This window comes from Ornithodoros turicata, chromosome 5 (genome assembly GCF_037126465.1).
Source record: "Ornithodoros turicata isolate Travis chromosome 5, ASM3712646v1, whole genome shotgun sequence".
NCBI lineage: Eukaryota > Metazoa > Arthropoda > Arachnida > Ixodida > Argasidae > Ornithodoros > Ornithodoros turicata.
In genome coordinates, this window is record NC_088205.1 from 53,586,369 (window position 1) to 53,593,047 (window position 6,679).

Here is a 6,679-nt window from a genome sequence, read left to right on the forward strand (position 1 = left end):
TACATGACATCGCAAACCGAAACCGAAAATTCCAACGCGTAATGCCAGTACGCCGCAGCAATAAATTTCGGTGGTGGTCTTCAGCAGTGGAACGAAATAATCCCTTGCTCTTCCACTAATTTACAGCCGCAGGCAGAAATTCCAGATTTGAATGCAAAACGTTCAAGAAACTGAGTTTTGAGTAGCAACAGATGTTTAGCTCGATCAACAGATATTTTGGACTTGGATCTACAGATAAATTTTTCTTTTCACGTGTGGCCACACTGTATGTGACTGCGTAGCTAGAGTGTACTAGTACACTCTAGCGTAGCTGTCCATAGAGATGTACGCCGATGCCGCTATTGTCGTCGGCGATGTTGGGTCCATTTGGGGCCAGCGGTGGCGTTCGGCGCAGATCGGCGGCGTGCTCATCCGCGCGTTAACCTTACCTCCATGCGACAAAGCAAGCGAGCTGGCGTCATACAGTCAATGGTTCGAAATTAAAAGTGAACACTGATAAAGAAGATCCCCCAAATGCAACTAGTTCACTGTCTTCATATTTAACGAACTGTACTGTGAATCGCAGCCACGTTATGAATTAATATATGATGTGCACTGTCATGCGGTTCTACGCATCGTTGAATTATTAGAGCCCTGAAAAATTAGTTTCCAAGCGCGACATTATCTTCAGTTTTGAAACTTAATGCCGTCCACTTGGACATCCCCTCCTAGATAGCTTCTGCTTGAAGATACGAACCTTAAATCCCGCACATTTGATGTCGTTTTGATGTCGCACGTTTGATGATGTTGAATGTAACAATCTCTCAAGAATTATATATTGAAAGAACACAACAAATTGGTCCATCTTGGATTTATTGAAGTTAGAATGGCAGGTAGTAAGAAACTGCAAACAGTAAATGCAGAACGTACACAAGACGGATTACGCAGAACTCATGCTTCAGATCACTTGTACACAAAATACAGGGGTCCTATTGAGTCGCACTACACCATTCAGCATAACTTTGTCATGGAAAAACTGAAACAGGAAACACCATGACCAACGCTTACACTGCTGACCTCCCACCCCCAACAGGAAAGTCATGAAGTCTCATTAAAACTCCATCGCGAACCCTATGCTCCAGATCCAAGAGTGTAGACACGCAACAAACACGCAACTGTCAGTCTCCAAGAGAACAGTAGCATGTCCCTCTGTGGCAATTGCCTTGCCGGGGCACTGTTTGCAGAAGTATGATTATTGACGGACGGCGTCTGCTGCGCTGTAGACACTGAAGTATCCACAAACACGGTCGGCCGGTAGTGTATAGTGTCCGTCAACCTAATAGATTTCGACAAAATGCAAGAGTCTAACGAAACGGAATTGCCATGTGCACGAGAAACGTACCTACTTTCATCAGACGACACTTACGCGTCCCGCGAGGAGCAGGAGGCGGGAGAGCGATTGCCGGCAGTTGCGGTGGTTATGAGATGGGATGCATTTTCTGTCTTTCTCGGAGGCATGATGCCGGCAATCTCAATGTGTATAAAAGAGCATTTTTAAGTCACTCTAGTCAAATAACATTTTTACTGACTGCATTCGCCTCTATGTGAGATTCTTTTTCCATTGATACGAACCATAACAGGCTTTACTCGAGGCACGAAATGATTATTTATGCCAACGATGTTTCGAAGTGCAGAAAAGATATAACTCCACAAAAGATATAATACATATAATAAAAGATATAATTCCACAAAAGATATAACACCAACTCAGAAATGTGAAAAGTATGAAAGATGAAACTCGCTGAAAAGGTTAGCCAGCTGTAGAGCTCGAACCCACATCTTCTGGATGTGGGTTCTGCATGTTCGGCACGTGAAAACTAGTTGCATTATTTCGAAAGACCGTCGTTGAAACTGATGCGCCGTCTCTATTATACAACAGTCAATCATTCCCCATAACAGATTAAAAACGTAGTCAGTGCGGTGCACTGAACATCTCTCCTCAAATTTATTTCAGACACTTCGTAGGTCACCACGCCGCATTTTCATATCAATATTTGTATTTATGCTGGTCGCGTCGCACATAAATGCTTCCAGCGTGCGCGCTTTAATAGGAATGCTCAGGAATCCGTTATTACAGTTTCTGATGGCTATATAGAAGCCCTAACGTGAACAGATATAAAGAAAAAAAAGCGAAACTGTAAATGAGCTAAAAGTAGAACCACTACAGCTATTGTTAAAAATCGGACATTGGAATAGTCCGCTGTCGGTTTCTCAAATATCAAGTTTATTAGGATATGTTAATAACATTTACTCATTCCACCCTTATGCAACGCGATATGCTGATTTGGTTTGGCTAACCTAACCCAACCCCACACAACCTTGCCTAAAGTGTCACGCGAAATCGCGAACTTGGTATGGGCATTTTTGAGGGAGACTTCACACTAGCATGTTTGTCTTCTTTCTCCTAATCTTTACTCCGTGTCTGCCAATGCACTCCTCGAATTTGCCATCATCTTTTGCTAGCGGTGCCAATACCATTGCTGTTTCATTGCTGCTCAGCGTTGAAGCTCCAGTTCGCCATAATAACTGGACGGTCTATGGGACAGTCGCAATATTATTCCCAGGAACTCATGTTTTCACCCTGTTGACTTGTAAAACCCGCAGGAAAAAATTAAAATTTTCTTCACCGACATCGGCGCGCCGATTCAGGCGACTCGGCGGCGGCGGCGAGTAAAAATTGCACGGCGGTTGCGGCGTGGCGTACACCTCTAGCTGTCCCACTGATCTCTATGTATAAAGGCTGGATAGCGGATGGGTGCGGGTATTGCGGGAAAGGGTACGCCAAGCGGCCACCACATCGCGGTGCTCAAAAGAGCCATTACAGCCCATTGGAATGCATGTAAGCTGTGACAAGTTTTGCTGTTTGTGAGCGCTTCCCTTGCTGCTTCGCTAAAATTTTGCCACGGGTCGCTGCAGAAATCCCTCGTGATTGGATTCCTTACGTTTTTCCCGTTCCCGTCACATGCATGTTATTTCCTGTCTATTTCGTACTCGTGTGAGGTCGAGTCGTTCCAATTTTGTACTTTGAACTTCGATTATGTGATTTCTGGTTGTGTGTGGTGTTGTATTTGTTGTGTTACGTTTTCTTTGTCGTCTATCAGCGTGTTGCTTCTCGTGTTTCTCCCATTTCCTTTCTGCTCGGGGGTATGGAGTTCCAGGGAGCAGTATTCTCAGCATTCAGCAATGTTTGGCACATTTGTTTATGTAACCACCTTAATATGCTTGGGTGTAAACATTATGCTTTGCACAGGAAGTTTCGATATGACTAGTTATGACACAAAATGCTGAACGGCACTAGAGCCCTTCCAAAGGACTAGAATGATATTGAGTATGTGATATAAAGGCTCTATGACGGTAAAAACATATCGACTAGCAATATGTGCACTGGGGAGGTAAATGGCGGTAAAGACTGTTCAAAATGACTAGAGGTAGAGTGAATAAGTCATAACAAGGCTAAGTAGCAAGGTCTTGTGGTGAACGCTCCAACATCAAAGTCCAGTTGCAACAGCAAGTTTGAAGCAGTCAACTAGGTAAGTGGGCAGAGTGCATTACTGGTTGTTGAATATGATCAACCTTGACTATTTCTTTTGCAGATGAGGCTTGGCTGTCACCTTCTCTGTATATTCCTTGGCAAGGTGGTACAGTCCGATACTGCTGTAGCACTGGGAAACATCAATAAATCAGACGGATCACGTTGTTTTCATTTGGGCTGCATTCAAACATATGTTGTCGCAAACTTAAGCAGGGAGAATAAAAAGTAGACATTCGAGGTTGAAAAATTATTCATTGTCTCTAAGTAAAGTAAACATGCTGGAACACACCAAAGAGACATGTGGCTGGTCTGTTTGTATGTCCCACTAAAACGAGTTTGTACGTTAGGCAAAATTTTCATGCAATACTTTTTTCTTTATATGCTTTTGCAAATCTTTGTACTGTCCTATCCAATATGGAGTGGCTTTTAACTGCATGTGAATGCATAATTCAGGAGTGTTTTCATACATTGGACTAGTTGCAGCTTTAAGGTGCCCTTCATGCAGTACTGATTCCAATAATCAACCATCGCTTGAAACTCTTAACTAGGGGAACATGATTCATAGAGGCTAGATTTTCATGCAAATACACACTTTCAACCAGAGTTCGAGGCAACTCGTTACTGTAACTAAGTTCCCCTTTTTGGTAACTTAAACTTAACTCGTTACTTTTGCGCCGTGGTAACTTTCAGAGGAACTCGTTTCTTTTTCAGGTAGCTTTGCCAAAATAACTTAAGCAAAGTCCCAAGTTATTTTTAATTCGCTTTTCACTCACGTCCACTTGTTTTCTTGCTTTATCTCCGGTTCTTGCATGGCATTTTATGTCATAAAACGTGATGTTCAGTCAATTACAGTATTCTGTTCAGGAAGTAAGAACCGCTGCTATTGAAATGAAGCTGAACCATTGTGTGTCCACAAGGAATAAGATGCAAAGCGTTCGAATTGTTGGACATAAACAAAGCTCAATGCAAGCAACTCAGGGTCAAACTCAACTGCTCACACGCGCTGCACCTGTGTAGTGCTATTTTGTGTTCGACATAACTTCGGAGTAACTCGTTCTTTTTTTTTAAGTAACTCCGTAACTGCCAGTTACGTTTCGGGCTGAATCACTTTGTTATTAACTTAGTTTAACATTAACATTTTTCACACGGTAACTTCGTAAGGAGTTCGTTTTGACGGGTAACTTCTCGATGTATGCTTTCAACTCTGCATGCTTTTTGTACACTGCATAAAGTAAGATACTTTTGCCCCAGTGAATTTGTTGCGTGTTTTAAATGCATGCAAGTGAATTTCTAGAAGTGCATATTTTCAGCAAGATTAATGAAGTTTTCATGCATGTGTGTTCAACCAGCTTTTAGTGCATATAAACCCGGCCTCTGCATATGAGGTATGCATTATTACTTTCTGGAGGTGTTCTGGGAAGTTGAACTTGTTGGGCACAGAGTCAGGCCTCAGTCCAACGGTTTCCCCGTTCTGTCGAAGCACCTGTCTTTAAAATGTTTGCTGCAGACCACTGATGTCCTCGACGGCGTCCAGTCCTTTCGCCTGACATTCACCACACACTTTTTTAAATGATGTGGGCGGCTGTGAGGGAACCTGCATTGAACAATTCATGCCATCAATTACGGCAGGGATGCCAAGCAAGCAATCGTCGATACCGTGACCAACAAACTGAGCCGTAGATACCACACCTGACAAGCGCACTTCAACGCCTGCTGCGTGTTAAGACCATACCCGTCAACTGCAGGAAGTCGGGACTATCACAATGACTCTATCCAGATAACGTACTGCTTAAAGTGTAACGTTTAGATCTTGAGATACGAGTCACAAAGTGCCGCGCACATGCTTCAACAGCAACGCTTTGTCGCCCCGCTCATGGACTAATAAATCACATTTACTTGTGAAATGTCGTCCCCGGTGCCCTGCCAGTACGGGCAGTACACTCATAACCACAGCAGGCGGGCATGACACCCCACAAATGCTACGCAAAGGCGCATGCAGAATATGCAGCTGAGTCGCGGACGGCAATGTTTTGAGCTTCGCAAGACGGGCGGCCGGTGACCGTACGGTTGCACCGGTTGCACCCCCAATCCGCTAACCAGCCTATTACTATAGAGATCAGTGAGCTGTCCATACCAAGAAACAGCGGGGACTCGCTAGCCGAAGCAAATATTTACCTGAACTGTTTCGCCACCCGGTAACTGGTTCAGATTTATTGCAGTTTAGTTCCGGATGGGTCCACTGGGAGAAAAGCAAGTATTTCGGTTCCGTTCAGTTCTGTTTCAGCAATAGATAACTCTTTTACCGGTTTCCAGTTCGGTTTCAGCTGCGATCCCGACTCACGTACGAATAACAGAAGAAAGTAAGCGCTCCCTATCGCCATTTACAGAAACATTGCCGCAGGCCAGTTGTTAAAACGTTCAGAATATCGCTCACAGATGGGGATACCTGTGTCGTTTCGCGCTTGAGGGCGAAGTGCAATGCGCACAACATTGGGGGTTCAATGTGCCGCAGGGAAGGAAGGGTTTACAAATAGAAATGATATGAAATAACATACCGAGCTTCAGTTCTGCGATAGAAGATAAAAAAAAAGGACTAATATAAAGCGATTTGTCTCTGCTGGTAGCATCCATGCTGTTTTGCTCACATCTGGAGTGTGCCATCCAAACGATAATTATTTTACAAGATCGCACTGAAATATCTTGAATTGTCTGTTTCTTTTCTTCTCTATGGGTGCAAACCCTACGTGTAACGTCACGGCACCGTTATTTTGTACTAAAACGGACTGATAAAGGAACACTAACACGCGGTAACAACAACAGGTTTTCCCGCTTACTCCATTTGCCAAATTTTAAATCCAGGTGCCAGACTAAATAATCCACTTGCCAAAGTTTTAATCCAGGTGCCACGCCGTTTAAACCGAACTGCATTTACGGACGCAACTGCATTTATGACGCAAATTTTTTAAACCGGGCGCCAAATCAAATAATCCGCGTGCCGCATCATTTAAATCGCACGCCATTTATTTTAATCCACCAACGAAATAAATTGCCTGCAAGTGTATTTGATGATGAAGCAGCTTCAAATGGCTTTCCTTTGAGGAAATTTGT

At 43.6% G+C, this 6,679-nt stretch overlaps 1 long non-coding RNA gene across 1 annotated transcript; it reads right to left on the bottom strand.

The window, feature by feature from the left end:
- Positions 1-884: 884 nt before the first annotated feature.
- Positions 885-5,902, bottom strand: LOC135396045 (uncharacterized). The gene is made up of 3 exons (XR_010423265.1): positions 5,747-5,902; positions 4,971-5,165; positions 885-3,701 (listed from the first exon to the last, which is right to left on the bottom strand). It is a non-coding gene; the product is annotated as an uncharacterized LOC135396045 (long non-coding RNA).
- Between the last annotated feature and the right edge of the window lie 777 nt (positions 5,903-6,679).